Consider the following 16,572-nt stretch of genomic DNA (forward strand, 5'->3'; position numbering starts at 1 on the left):
GCAACTTTTTTTTATGATATGGAGGGAAGTTTAACACCCATTACCTGCCTAATGACGGTCTACTTCAGCAAATAATTTTTGCCCCTGAAAAGATAATCTTCGTCGATTCGACGAACAATGCTGTTACCATTTTTCAAAAGAACCTGAAGAGCTTTAAAATATATACAATAAAAACACTTCAAAAATAATTTTTTTTTTTAAATTAGCCCATATTTTTTCCTGATAAGTTTTATAGTATTAAAAGTAGGGTACCAAACTTTTCAGCTACATTTTTCATAAAAAATATCGAAGATAAAACGCTCTTTGACGATGTAGCGCATATTAATTTTAAAATACATAAAATAGCAGTTAAAGCGAAATTTTTGCAAGAACTTTACTCAGATTCGTTAGGGGATCTAATAACTTCGCTTTGATTGAGAGCCCAGGACGTCATACGAAGTATGGAAAATAAAATCATAATTAGAGTTTTTGCAAGTAAATTTCTTTTTTCAGAATTTAAGAGCTATTTTATTCTAATAAATAATCAGATATTATTACAATATTATTATTTTTTTTTAATATATTAATATATAATTTTAGTTTTTAATTCTTATTTTTAATTTTCATTTTCTTTTAATTGTGATTTTAATTTAAATTTAAATTTTAGTTTTAACTTTAATTTTAATTTTAATTTTAATTTCAATTTTAATTTTAATTTTAATTTTAATAAAAGTGTTTAAAGAATAAATCTAACGCTTTTATCAAACAAATACGCCTCGCTTTAACAAATAAAGTATAAAAACAATTATATTATTAGTATGAAATTATACGAACGGCAACTACTGTAGTATTTGAGTAATTTCATATACGAGTATGCGGCGGTGCTTGGCTGTAAAAAACACTTGCATGGCTAAATAAGAGATGATAGTAATAATTTTAATTAATTAAAATGTAAGTACGAGTACATTAAGGGAAAACACTTAACCGCCAACTGACACGCATGGATTTGTAGCCGCAAAGTCCAAAGCCCCCTATTGTGAACTTGGCGTGTTGTTGTTCATGGCAACACTCAAAGGTTAAATTTAAAGCGTTAAGTAAGAATGATGAGATAAAAAAGTATGAATGTATTATTCGCACTTATGTTTAATAGAATTACGATTACTTTAAAGCATGCAGAGTTTTTGGTCAGCTTGGAGGATAATCCAACGATAAGTATTCGGTTTCCCATTAAGAGCTGTTTACTCCTGCAACGAAAATAGTCAAAAATTACTGAAATAGTTTAGTTATAAATAAAGAGACTGACACTGAAAAATAATTTCTTTTAATTTCAATTTGTCCTTAATAACCCACTCAATATAAAGCCAATCTTTATCCCTACAACGAGCCGTGCTAATCCTGCATTATTCGAAACAACGCTGAAGCTATTCTGCTTCTCTCAACTCCATTTAGAACGCAGGCCGCTCTCATTTTCACAGATCCAATGAATTGAAGTCTTTTGTTCCTTCTAATGCAGGCCTCCCCTTAGAAAACATATAGAAGTCGCACAGAAGACAGTTATCCGAATAAGGCACGAAAACCTTTTGACTGGCAAGCAGAATTAGCCCACAAGTTGTCTTTTTCTATTGAAACACTTCACAATTTCTTCGGGGGAAACAAAAAACGAATGACCAAAAAAAGTCAAACAACCACAACAACTCTAAAGTGAAAGAATAACTCGGTACTGATGTTTTTTATTCAAGGTGGCACAAAATTAATCATCCCCTTTTGTTTTCGAATAACTTTTTTACCAAATTAAAAAAAAAAAAAGATTTGGCTGATGGAAATCTTTATTTTGAACTTTATACACTCCATTGCTTATTTCTTTGACCAGTTCACAAGTGTCGAATGTGATTGACGTATGGCGTAATTTGCAAAAATTACAAATCTTCCGATAGGGTGATTAATTTTGTACCACTTTATAGAAGCGAAAGAAGCTATATTCGAAAGAATAACATTAGTTTCATTATTTATTTCTCATTTTTTAATCAACTTAAACCCGATTTTTACATAACTAACCTAGATTATGATGGCAAAGAAAATGGCTTCGCGGTTATGAACTAGATATTCTAGTTGCCTCCTTACTTCCAGAATGTTTGTGCTATTGCTTCATAGAATCGTCTCAAATAGAGGCGAGGGCCAGTAGCCGCTGAATTGATTGTCAAAAATCCATGCGGCTTCATTTTAAATTTCGTCTCCTTCAAGCGAACCTAATGCATCTGTAACTATGAAATCTTCGTTCTTAAAATGAAGATTACAAAATTTTGAAGATTTCTGTCAATCTCTGTCTTTGAAAAGCTCCACTGGGAACTGCATGCATACCGACTTTGTTGTTTCAAGTTGTTCTGCATAGGGCACATGACTCGCAAGGAACTTTTTGTTAACCTTTTCTTAAAGTTATAATTTCGGAGTTAAGATCAGTTCAAGGTGCATATATTAAAGGTGGTGTCACTAGACCAACAACAATGTTTTGCACATTTGATTGTCACGGCAAAGTATTGAAAAAGTAGAAAATAAAAAATTAATTCGCCTTGTTTTATTCTGTGCTGACAGCCACATGGACACAGCGAAAGAAAAACAACAAATCAGCTGATTTACCAACACCACCTTTAATAGATTCGCCTTGGTTTTTCCTTTCACAAAATGAAATGACAGTTTTAAAAATTAATATCAAATATTCGTGATTCAATAATAAAAGTTTGTGTAAAGTTTGACTACCGATTTTGGTTGCTACTTAATCGATTGGGGGAATTTGAAAGTATGGGAAAAAGGGCAGAGGTTTATCCCTTTTCTGAAAGAGGTATTGAAATTGAAAAAAATTGAAAAAATTTCGATATAAACTTTAGTATAGGCTTTGTAAATGCTACTTATTATATTTATTTATATCTTTAACTTAGGCATTCCCGTGGGCTTGTCACACAAACATATGTAGAATGTCAATGCATGTGATTGATCTTGTTACCGATCCATAATGTTGCTTTTCAAGGCTTTAATGTAGTAATAGTTCCTAAGCTTACCATGATTGTTTTGCAGGTTTTTGAAAGATGAATATTCTAAATCAAAAAAAAAAAAAAAACAAACACATAGAAATTAAATACAGCTTAACTTAGTATTTTCAACTTCATTGTTACAACTTTCCGTACATTTTACAAAATCTTTGACAGCCTACATTTTAAAAGCTATGAATATCTCAAAAAGAAAAATGTTTCTCCATTCTCGGAAGACATATGGTAATCCATGTACGAAATGTGGATATTGTCTGTGCCATACCTTTGAATGAATTATTTCGGAAGCTTTTTAATATGCCCTTCAGAAAGTATTTGACTGACGTTAGTTTTCAATTTACCCCACCTTACAAGTTGCTCCATAAGATGAGCCAATTCTTATTCCAGGCGAAACATACGACAATCAGAGTATGATCTAAATGAAAATTCATTTAACTAAAAATCGCATTTTTAAATAAAAAAAATGTACTCAGCTTGCGTACAGTCGTCAAGCAAGCGATGGACTGTCTCGGGCTTATTCCAGCAATGCAAAATTTCGATGCGCATCCGAAATAAATTTCCAAAAATGGATATACGAGCATGCAACTTTTTTGCCTGGATTCAATAAAGTGCCGCACGATTTTACCAAATTTTTTCATTCCATTTTGTCTTTTGAGATATGAACCAACTTAACACCCCCTTTTTCACACGATTGGTTGGCACAACAAAAACAAATTTGGCTGTTAACTTTTTAGCAAAAGTTTCAATTTTTTTAATTTTCTCCGAAATAATAAAGTGATTTTCCTAGAGAACCTCGCGGACTTATTACCTAACTCAATATTGCTGACACAAGCTGAAATTTAGATATCTTCCATCACCTTTAATTATTGCTTTATATTAAAAAATGTGTAGCTTGAAATTTAAAAAAAAAAAACGCAATAAGTCTGCCGAATTGCAACGCTGTCTGTATATCACAGACTTTCTTTCATACATATATTTTGGTTCAAACTTTTATTTGTGTGCGTTTATATCTCTATAGAATTTACTTGCCACAACTTTTCCAACTCATAGCAAACATTTTAAAAATACTTGCCACACATCTCAACGCCCTTCGTTAGTTAACTTCGTTTGCTTTCGCTTCCAAAAAGAACCCCATCAAAACTGTGGAATTTTTAATTCTTCCAAAACATTAGCTAAAACAATATTCAACTCAAATATGACGCGAAAAAGGCAAATTTCTCAACGCCAGAACAAAGCTAGTGAAAACGAAATAATGCGGGCAATCGTAAAATTTGTGTGGTTAAACGTCAAATACCCATCCCATATGCGGGTCGGCGCGCAGCGAAGGGTTTCCAAGGACTCAGTTGTCCAGCCGGAAGTGAGTGCGCGGGCAGTTTAACTGTGTGAAATTTTGAAAACTTGTCGAGGTGTTTGCGAGTGCGAACTACTGGCCGCAAGGCAAAAAAATGAAGAATGGAACAAAATGCACTCGTACTTTTGTACTCGTATTTGAATAAGCAAGCGCATATAAGTATTTTTAACATTGTAGATATAGTTATTACTTTCAAAGCGCTGCGGAGCTGTGTATACGTAGTATGCAGGTTAGGGCGCATCGATTTTTTGCTATTTCATATGGCATAAAATGACTGAGCAGGCAATTCAGTTTCGGTGAAGAGTCGAACATTTTGTTGTAGGCGGATATTATAGAGAGAAAGCTGAAGAGATGTTTGCTTCGCTGTAGAGAAAATTAATAGAGAGAGAGAGGGAGTTGAAATTCATAGCAAATCGAATCAATATTCAGAATTATAACAAATAATAGAATTAGGTATAAGCCAATTTTGTTGTACGGAGTTAAGTTAGTTTAGAAGCTGGAGGGGGTCCAAAGGTCTGCCTTCATTGGGATCAGTAGGGTGATTCTAACCACTACTAACTACTCTAGCGCTCAACACAATGCTGAGCGTGGCACTTGTGAGCATTACAGGAAGAACTGAGCTGTTCGGGCCACAAGCTAGACTTAAGCAAGTATTCTTAAAAACTTTAAGTTCGTCCCCATAGTGCTTGATCATTGTACACCCTGGCTAGGACCGATCGTAACTTTTTCCATTCATATTCCCTTAAGGGAAGGGTGGAGGGCGTACAACATTTGAAGGCAGGGCGCAACATACATTTTTACGGATGGCTCGAAGTTGAACCGAAAAGTTGGTGGGAGAGTATTCTGCGAAGAGCTCCCCATCAAACTAAAAATTTAGGCCACGGGCCAATATAGTGCTTTCCAAGCGAAAGTAGCACATATTAAGAAAGCAGTGGATTTGTTGCTCACTTCTGTAAGTACTGTAAAGGATTTATATATATACTCGTTATTTGTGCGTTCGAAATTAGTCGAGGAATTCCTGACTTCTCTCTCGATTGGATTTGAAATCTGCAATATTAAGTTCATCTGGGTTCCCGGTCACAGCGACATAGAAGGAAACTGGTGGACTGATGAGCTGGCTAGACAGGGGACATCGAAAACGGTTTCAACGCAAAACGAGAAGATTGGGGCTCCTCTGAGAACATGCAGTCTACTCATGGAAGGATTGGCCTTGCGTCACCTCAGCGAATGTTCGCGCAGACGTACAAAGTCCCGATATCCTTCAAGCCAAGGGTAGTTCGGGGACATTCGAGGGAACTTCCAAGGCTAACAAAACCGCAGCTCTCGTATTTGGTAGGTATTCTTACCGGACATTGTCCGCTTTTGTTCTTCCTGGCGGTGAGGTTGGGTTAAAAATCCCTTCGCACCATATAGTAACCATCACTACTACATGTGTACTGATTCCACCAAAAATATCCTTAATCTTCTTTTGGATTTTTCTCTCCACTCCGTGACTGCTTCCGCATTGCTCCGAGGTAGAGAACCAAAACGGCGTCCTAAAAAGGACACTTACTTACTCACCCTGCGACCAGGGTCGCCTGTTTTGAGAAACCTATGCTCAATGCTCATTAGCATAAGTTCCACTTCACGCTTCTTTTTTCGCATTCCATTATTCTTCGGCTGTCCTCATTTTCTCGATAATTTCTTCAGGTGTAATTTCTTCTTGTCCGTTAGGTTTCCATGCGGAGAGGCTTGGAATTGCTTCAAATAGTTTCCGTAAAAGCTGTTTGGAGGACGAGCAAAGGCTTAAACATTTGGGCTCTCGTTTTTTCGCTACACCGGCGGATATTGCGGGTTTAAATACATCTGGTGAAATTCATCAGTAGCTTGAAGCGGTGCATACGAACGTTAATTGCCACCATTGGCGGGCATCCTCTAATCCAAAGCCCCTTCTTCCTGTTTGGTTCCACTTGTCTGATTCCTTCCCTTCTCTTTTCCTTTCCCTCCCCTTCCTGTATGAACATTTGTTCAAATGGGCCCTCGCAAGGGCAGCCATTATTCTAAGGATCAGTAATGACTTTGAATCGAGAAAAATAATATTCGTCTGAAAGATATTAATATTCCTTATTCCCCATTTTTCGGTTAAGAGAACCACTCATTTTTGAACACACTTTCACACGCCTTTAATTTGCAAAAAAAAATCTGTTCGTGAAGTTTGCAGAGCACTGGCGGCATCATCGGACATTATTTCGAAATGAGGAAGGAGCTACCGTTACATTATGACGCTATCCAGCCATGCCGACTGAATTTTTGATTCCAAGATTTTATCAGCTAAATATCGTCGACAGTTCCATCAAGGCGGCGCAACTTGTAATTTGCGCGTTTCACGAGTATTGTAACACTGAAACCCCCATTGATGCCATACGGCTAGGTTTATTGAAAAAAGAGTAAAAATTGGATTGTTGGAATACAATAGTAACTCGTAGGCACAGCTCACATATGCCGTATATTTATTAAAAAAATAAAGGTCATGCAATTATCTATCAGATTTTGATGAAAAATATTCATTCCAGCAATATTTTTGTTTTGTATTATAATTTTAAATCCTCAAGTTATTAAAAACACTCGATATATAAAAATACCTTAGTTAACTTTCTACTAAAAATTACCACAAAAGGAAAACATTGCTTTAAATTGAAATTTGAAAAGGTCGAGCCAAGAAGCACCAGGACATTTGGTGTCTCCTAAAACATTCAGGCTAAAAAGCCCATTGTATTTAAAGCTTTTGAAAGAGGTTAGATAGTCAAGGAGGGAAGAAGAAAAGTATCAGGGAAAGAGATAGGAAAGAATAGAGACAGAGATGTGGATAGTTAGTTCTGTGAGAATTTTCCAGATTCTTTGGCAAATTTGTAAATATCCTCCAGTTTTAGAGAACGAATGTTTCACAATCTCACGATATCGGAACCCAATACTCGTAGCCGTGCTCTAGCAAAGGCAGGACACTCACAGAGAAAGTGCTCAATGCTATCCGCCTCCCCCAAGCACGAGAGGGACATTGGGTCCTCAATGATTCCAATGGTTGTCATATGCTGACCCTATGGGTTGTGTCCTGTAATGATGCCGACCATCAACCGAATGTCTTTCCTTCTAAGTTTTAGTAGAAAGTTAGACAGTTTTCTGTTCGGACTTGTCACAAAACACTTTGCAGTTCTGCAGCGTTCTACACCGGACTATCGCTCCTTGTGTAAATTGCGTACATAATCGCTGATGCAATTCATGATTCCTGCAGAATTGATTCCGATTATTGGCTCTGGCCCTTGTGGAGGAACCGCTGATCCACGGCTGGCCAATCGGCAAAAAATTGCTTACCTTTAGCATTTCTGATTTTTTTAAAAGAAACTTTTATTTAAATCTAATTTTAAAATAATTTTAATGATTATATTAAACAATTAAGGCAAGTTGAGGAATTTCTAATGAAAGAGAAATTTTGGATTTAAACAATTCTTAGTAATTCTCTGTAATCGTCATTTGCTGTAGGAATTACATAATTATTTTTATACGCAAATAAAGCCACCCTAATGCACAAATATCCATATGGATTGCATTGTCGAGTGGTAACGCCGGATATATGGCAGACCATTGGCGGCAAGCTCGGAGTTTATTTCGTTTTCTAGTCCTTGCGAAATTGCCAAACTCCTCTATGCAGACCTCTATATGCACTATATGTTTTTATTTGTTAGTATATCGCCCATTTGCAGCAAGAATGTCATAATGCAAAACAAAAAATTTAGATAAATATGCAGAAATGATCAACAGCTCTTCTTTAATGCCGTATGGTGATATCTACTAACAGCATCTCATTAGATGAAAGTGTGCCTTTCCTTTACTTAGGGACCTGTTGGTGCATTGAAAACTGTGAAGCCGCTTTTCTTAAACCTCTGATTTACTAAGTAAAGACCTTCTTCTGACAAGCAAGCTATATTTATTACGTTGAGCAAATATAACCTACATACATACGTATGTAGACGAAATAGCTGAGTCTATGGAAATAACGCCTTCTGCACAGCGTAGCTTGGTAGCCCGTAGCAATTTCTCGCTTCACAACAAATATTCGCATTCATTTTGACGCTTTGGCATTTCGGTTTTTCAATTGTTGTTCTATTTACTTTTATATATTGTATCATACATACACATAAACATGTGAAAATGTGCATATGTACGTGCGAGCATTTCATTTTCCGTATGCCCTGAATTGTATACTCACGCCGCTTATATTTTGTTCTTATCTTTTTTTTTATTTCACTTCTTATACCCGTGCACACTTGTGTCCAAGGGTATTCTAATTTTGTGCACACCATGGTTGTATCTAGCAATATAAAGGAATCGAGGTGGACAAAGACATATTTAAAATACCAAAATGGGAAGAATTATAAGAGAAAGAGGATTAAGCCACGTCGGTCTGTGGGTGCGCACGATAACTCAAACAAAAATTAATACACAAAGTCAAGTCCAAAATAAACAAGACTGAGCTAAAAGAGAAACGAGAGGAACTTTGCTCTGATAACTTCGAGTGTATTTATTCAAAAGCCTTTTGGATGGCCTCTACGGACCCAAAACGTTTTCCTTTCATGGCGAAATGCAATTTCCCGAATAGGTAAAAGTCACAGGAAGTCATATCAGGTAAATACGGTGAGTTATTGATGGTTAAAATGCGATTAATAGTAAAAAAATCAATCACAATTATCATGCAATAAGCGCCAGCTTACGCCTTTGCGGTATTCAGCGCGAATTCGATGAATGCGATGCAACAAACGCTTCAAAATGTCAAGATAGAAAATTGCATTGATGGTTTGGCCCGTTTGCACGAACTCCTTGCGGACGAATCGTAAAAAATGAGCAACGACTTGATTTCTGACTTCTCCAAACGCGATTTTTTGGGTGGTGGCTCGTTTGGGGCCTTCCATTCGGCACTTTGACGCTTAGTTTCAGGTTCATGTTGGAAACACCACGTTTCATCACCAGTTACTATGTTGCAAAAGAAATTCTTGTATTTTCTCGCCTCTTTAGTGAGGTCTTTCGAAAGTTGAATTCTGAGCAATTTTTGGTTCTCAGTTAATTTATGCGGAATGCAACACAGACCTGAATGCACAGACCTTTCGTAAGTCCAAATGAAAATGCGATAAGTCGTTGTTCTGGAGATATTCAACTCAGATTCCAAGAATTTCAGCGATGATTTCGGTTCATTTTTGATAAATTCACGAACAATTTCGATGGAGTTTTCAGTGATTACTGATTTGGGCGGCCCGTATGTTCATTGTCATTTATGTCCTCACAACCATCTCTGAAACGTGTAAACCACTCATGAGCTCTGGCACGAGATAGACAATCATCGCCATACACTTTTTTCATCAATTCAAATGTTTCGGTTATCTTTTTACCGATTTTAAAACAAAATTTGATATTAGCTCTTTGTTCGAAACTCATTTTTATACTGATGACACAAACATAGTGACACTTAAGACGCAATAACTTTCGCTTCTACTGAACCGAATGTCACCAATCCTTCACTGGAAGTCAGAAGCATTTTTATGGCACCATTCTTGTTTATTTTGGACTTCACCTTGTATTTCAATAAAACTTCGCGCACATTTTACCATTTATGCAAGGTAGTTTGGCATTGAAAATGGCTGAAATCGGTCATTAGCCACGCCCACCTCCCATATAACCTTATTTTCGAAGAATAAAAATAAAATTATATCTCTGTTATAAATGAAGAAAATGATTCTAATTAGAAGCATATTATGAAAAATAAAATAGAAGATGCACGCAAAAATATTAAAATTGAGCTGTGCGACGCCCACTTATGGGTAAATGGGTGTATGCATCTCGCTAGCGATTTAATTGAACTCGTCCAATACTCAGCAATAGGTGCTCTCCCACTCATTTAGAACTCGTTTTCAAAAACCAAGCTTCACATTTGGGCGACATACGGCGCGCTGCCGAACTTCAAAGGCAATATTTAATGGAAATGATACCGCCCCCACAGGCCCCAGGAACAAATACAATAACAATCGTCAAAATATTTGGAAAACCTAATCCACCATTAGACTGCAAAATATTTTTCTGTAATCTGACTCTACAACATAATTTAAAATCTAATTATACAAGTTGAGCAATAAATAAAGCTGATTGTAATGTTCCCCAACTCGAAACACTATTGGAATACGTGGATGTAGGCGAAGGCGCAAAAAGGTATTTTTTTAATAAATAAAAATTTAGGACCTATGCTCTAATGTGAGAAAAAGGCAACAATGTTAATGACCTCATTTAGATCCAACATAAATGTTATTGAGATCGTATAGACACTAAGACTAAATTTCCATTGCTGTTATAAGCTAAAACCCTCATTTGCCGGATTCAAAAGTAACAGCCAGCCCAAATTAAATTTTATTAAAATATGCGCGGGCGTATAAATTTCGTTCCGGCCCGAATTTAGCACTTCCTTACGTGTTTATTATTGCTTTGCATTTTCCTTTTATTCGCTTCTTTGTGTAAATATTTGATTTTTGCATTAAAGTCAATTTGCTTTCATGATGCTGTAATTCATTATTTGCACAATGGAGCAATCACAGGCGCACATACATACATATGTCTGTGCAGACTCTTATCCGTATCCTACAAACAGACACATCTCTCAAATATTCTCTCCCCTTTTTTGACTTCACTGTTAGTTTGCTTTTTCTGCTTGCTCTACACTTTATTTAATTTCCTTTTGGCACTTTTTCATTTAATTTTAATTTCAAGTCAACAGATTAGGCTCCGAAGTTCTTGGCTTGTAGTTTTAACAGTAATTTTTGTTTATCTTTCTGTATAAATACAACACTTCTCTTAATGAACCGCACATCTCTGCATTAGGCAAGCCAGCTTTTCTTTGCTTTTTCAATATTCTTGTACGTTACACTGCATGCGCTTCCTTAAGTTATATTAAATATTTCACAGTTCATAATAGGACTATGAATAAGTTCGTGCGGTTTTTTTTCGAAATTTGAAACTTTATTGACGTAAAATGGTTACAAATTTAATATTCAAAATATTGTCCATCGCTTACTACTACTTTTTCCCATCTTTCTGGCAATTCACGGATTCCCTTTGTGAAAAATTCGGTCGGTTTTGCCGCAATCCACGAATCGATCCATTTTTTGACTTCATCGTAATTACGGAAGTGCTGGTCAGCCAGGCCATGTTGCATCGATCGGAAGAGATAGTAATCGGATGGCGCAAGGTCTGGACTATACAGCGGGTGGGGTAGGACATCCCATTTGAGCGTTTCTAAGTATGTTTTGACCACTTGTGCAACATGTGGCCGAGCATTGTCATGTTGCAAAATAACTTTGTCGTGTCTATCGGCGTATTGCGGCCGTTTTTCTCGCAGTGCTCGGCTCAAACGCATCAATTGTCGTCGGTAGACATCCCCCGTAATCGTTTCATTCGGTTTCAGTAGCTCATAATACACAACACCCAGCTGGTCCCACCAGATACACAGCATAACCTTCAGGCCATGAATATTCTGCGCCGACGTCGATGTTGAAGCATGGCCAGGGTATCCATACGTTGCCCGACGTTTTGGATTGTCGTAATGGACCCATTTTTCATCGCCAGTCACAATTCGATGCAAAAAACCCTTTCTTTTGTGCCGTTGAAGCAGTTGTTCGCATGCCATAAAACGGCGTTCAACGTCTCTTGGCTTCAATTCATACGGCACCCAATGGCCTACCTTTCGGATCATTCCCATGGCTTTTAAACGTTTGGAAATGGTTGATTGATCAACTCCCAAAGTTTTTGCAACCTCTTCTTGCGTTTGAGCCGGATCTTGATCGAGCAATTCCTCCAATTCGGTATCCATGAACTTTGGCGGCGCACCCTCGCGTTCTTCGTCTTCCAAGCCAAAATCACCACTTTTAAAGCGTGCAAACCACTTCTGGCACGTTCGCTCAGATAGAGCATGCTCACCATAAACTTCCACCAAGATACGATGACTTTCGGCTGCTTTTTTCTTCATATTAAAATAATGAAGAAGAATTCCCCGCAAAAACACATTATTTGGCACGAAATTCGACATTTTCAAGTGTGGTAAAAATATTGTTGTTTACGCTTCAAATAAAAAACTTATACTGACGTTTGTGCCTTACGACAGTAGCTCTCCAATGAATGTTTGGAAATGTGGATCGATGGAATAATAATCAAGTTACGCCATCTGTTGTAAAACCGAAACGAACTTATTCATAGTCCTATTAATTCGCATATCATTTTCATATCAATTTCGGATTGAGTTGATTGTTTACTTTTGGTTTGTTCTGATGTATAGTGTAAGTAAATGGAAGTGGTGTGTGTGAGTGTGTGCTAAGTCTATCACAGTCCTTACCTAACACGAATTATAAATTCCTTTTAACTTAAGTGTAAGTTATTTGAGTATTTCAAGTGTACGACTTCTTCGAAAAGAAGTATTGGATGAAGCAAAAGCGTTTTGAGAATAGTCTGCAATTCTTTTGTATAAAAATTTGAAAAAAAGAGCTGTCTTACAAATATCGATTCATATCAAGAATGATGGAAAGAAGATTGCGCCCATCAGAGCGTACGTGACGTCACGTTTGCTGAGTTGTGCAGTATTGCCAACCATTTGCTCTTCGCAATAAATTTAGTGCTTTTTTATACCCGAAATGCAAAAGTTTTTAAGTTTCGTGTTTGTTTCTTTTTTTTAATTTAAAGCTACCGAAACTTTAAGTTAAAAAACAAACTATATTATTAAACAAAGAAAAGGTTGAAAAAGGTCACTCTGAGAATATTTTAGTGCTAATGAAAATTTGTTTACTCTTATAAAATTTGATAATTTGAAAGTGCAAATTTAATCTTTGGCTCCATTTAAGGTTATGCAAAAATATTAAATGCCACTCTCCCAACTCTTCTTAAGATTGAAAACCTTTTTACACATTTTAAAAATCCTTTGAATTTATTGAATGCGTATTAAAACCATAGAGGTGTAATCGTTTCTTCCGGTCATCAATCCTTAGTGAGACATAGGACATTAAGAGTTATATTCATTGTAAAAATAAACAAGAAAATACCAGAAAATACTAAAGAAACCATACTGACATTTTTTCAAAAAGAGTACCTTATCTAGTTACATAACTTCAAATATAGCAAAAAAGTCGTTCCCTTAACAAAAGAGACTCGCTTAACAAAAAAACCTCATAAATTAAATTGTACATAAGCATAACACATTTACTTAAAAAAACGCACATTTTAAAGACAATTTGTCACGCATACAAAGTTCTTTAAGTGATTCAATAAAAATTTGTTGGGTTATTTTCTTTGAATAGGCATTTTAGTACGTTTTTATATCCAAAGCTAGGCAACACTGCAGTAGCGAGAGAGAGATTTGACTGCCGAAAGCAGAAGAACACCAACAAAACCTGCAATCGCGGGCAATGCCACCAGATGTTAAAAAAAAGTAAAGCTAAATAAAACTAAGTGAATTATTTAAATAATTATTAAAAAATGTATATTTTACAAAATTATAAACATGACATTTTAATTAGAACAGCTAGAAAAATGTCATGAAGAAAGAACTAAAACTCCGAGACTAAATAACAAAAAAAAAAATGCTAAATCAAGTTACGAAAATGGTAATCTGGCCATACTGGAGCTAAAATCACGTAATTAGTTGTCAAATTCGCTGAGCGCAAAGTAACGGGACCACGATAGGCGCCATCTCATTATTCTTTCCATCATGGATTCATATGCTATACTAACCCAGTAGCATCCAACTGGTATGAAGCTTTGCGATTTGGTTTGAGCTGCTTAATTCGGGGAACTATTTTCAAAGAATTTGAAAAATTTCCATTCAAACGTCTTTTTGTTTCGCTCTGTTTATTCAATTTAGTGAGTCAATGACTATTTATATTAGCACCGCTATCGCAGAGTTAACTGATATTAAATTCAAATTATTAATTCGCAACTCGCCCAGTTAAGTTGGGTTCATTATAAAGAGGAAGGTATATCGTTAATAGTGGAAAATAACATCAGGCAAATGACCACCACGACCACGCTTACAGGGCAATATCGTTTTCATGAAATTTTCCGTAACCGAATTGTAAAGTGGCTGCCCTACGTCCTCGATAGCCTCACGAATTCCATCTTTGAGGTCTTAAATCGACCCTGGGCTGTTGGCGTAGATCTTCTCTTTCACGTGGCCCCAAAGAAAAAAGTCACAAGGTGTTAAATCACCAGGTTTTCGCTGGCCAATTGTGATCACCTCTTCGAGAGATAACAGGGTCCGGAAACTTTTCACGTAAAAGATCAATGGCGTATGTGGCACGTAGCTCCGTCTTGTTGAAAATATACGTTGACCAGATCAATACCCTCCAATTTTCGGGCATAAAAAATCGTTAATCAATTCTCAGAAGCGAAAGATAACACCTGTTATTGCAAAACAATTTACTTATCACAAGAAAGTACAAGACATATCACGAAGTTAAGGTCCGGTTCAGCTCCGGTTTAAGACTTGATGACCTGCTTATCGGAAACTGTGCAATCCAGAATGTGAAAGAATTTACCTATTTGGGTATTAAAATATCAGCCAATAAAGATATGCCATTGACAATTAGTGACAGAGTTTTAGCAGCAAATAAGTCTTATTACTCTAATTTGAAACTGCTTAAGTCAAAATTATTATCTCGTGACCAAAAGTTAAGGATATACAAAATCTTGATACGCCCGCTTACCTATGGTAGCGAACTATGGAGGCCAAAAACTACTGGCATTAATCAGCTAATGGTCTTCGAAATGAAAATTTTACGAAAAATGTATGGACCAATAAGACTGCAGGACGGATAAGATATAATCATGATCTGGAACTTTTAACAAAAAGCGAATAAAATCTCAAAGGATAGGATGGCTTCGACACGTGTTCAGAATGCCCAAGGCGAGAACAACTCCAAAGACAATTGAATTGCGCCCTGTTGGAGACCGAAGAGGAGGACGTGCCAGAAAAGCATTGATTGAAGGTGTTGAAGATGACCTTGCAAAGCTGAACGTGCGGCGGTGGAAGGAAGTAGCCTTAGATAGATACGAGTGGCGAAAGGTTGTCAATGAAGCAATGGTTCACCAAGGCTTGTGATGCTAAGAAGAAAAAGAAGAATATCATGAATAATAAAAGAGTTATACCAAGTTCTTTACCTTATAGAAATATAAAGCAAAAGCCGGTAGCCCTAAAAAACCGTACGAAAAGTAAGTGAAATCATGCGTATTATTTTTTTTCAAAATTAAATTCTAAACAATATCAAAAAGTTAAGCTTCTGAAATTTTGAGCGCACTTAAAAGTCTGGGTCCGGGAAAGTACGCCAAACCTCCTTCGCGCTCTCTTGGTGAACAATACATACAATTGTAGTTGCGTGGATTGCGAAGTGTGTTGCATAAACAAACACCACAAATTTCATCACCAACCAGCACTCAACCGCAAACCACCTCTGCCCCAACATTGGGCACAGCACTGAAATTTGCCAATTTAACGAGATTACCCGAGTTGGTGACGTGTGCGTGTCTGCGTTATGCTTATTTTATGCACTAAATTGAGCTCAATCAATTTTAATCGAATCGAATTGGCGCAAATCCTTATCCACCACTGTATGTCATTTCCATCATCATCATCAGAGTAGCAGTGGGGCATGCGACATTCACATCAGTCTCTTAGGCCCGCCGCACACGGTTCCTATTGTCATAGCAGTATACGCGAAAAAATGCATGCGACGCATACATTTCATTGTCGCACACTTGTGTTTAAACAGGGAACCGTGCGTGAGTTGACAGCTATGCGTACTCCACACAGCATGACGCCTATCGTACAGCAGTGCCGGTCATTTGCCGTCAAGTACAATAGAAGCCTTGTATGTATTTAGGTAATATTTTTCAGTGCCTTCACATCTACTGGGTTGGGTGAATAAAACGGTAGTATGCTCGTACTATGTCCTACTAAGTAATAGAACTAGATTTAACTTTTCTGTACTAAGTATGCTGAAAAGTTGACCCTACAAAAAGCATGAATACTTCTTTGCCAGTAATACACAGCTAGTGCTGAAAAGTGGTAGCGCAAGCTGGAGAATCGTACTAGTTGCTGACAAACCAGCTGTCAGAAATTGTTTGTGAGTTGTCACTGTTTAAAAATCT

This window comes from Anastrepha ludens, chromosome 4 (assembly GCF_028408465.1).
Source record: "Anastrepha ludens isolate Willacy chromosome 4, idAnaLude1.1, whole genome shotgun sequence".
NCBI lineage: Eukaryota > Metazoa > Arthropoda > Insecta > Diptera > Tephritidae > Anastrepha > Anastrepha ludens.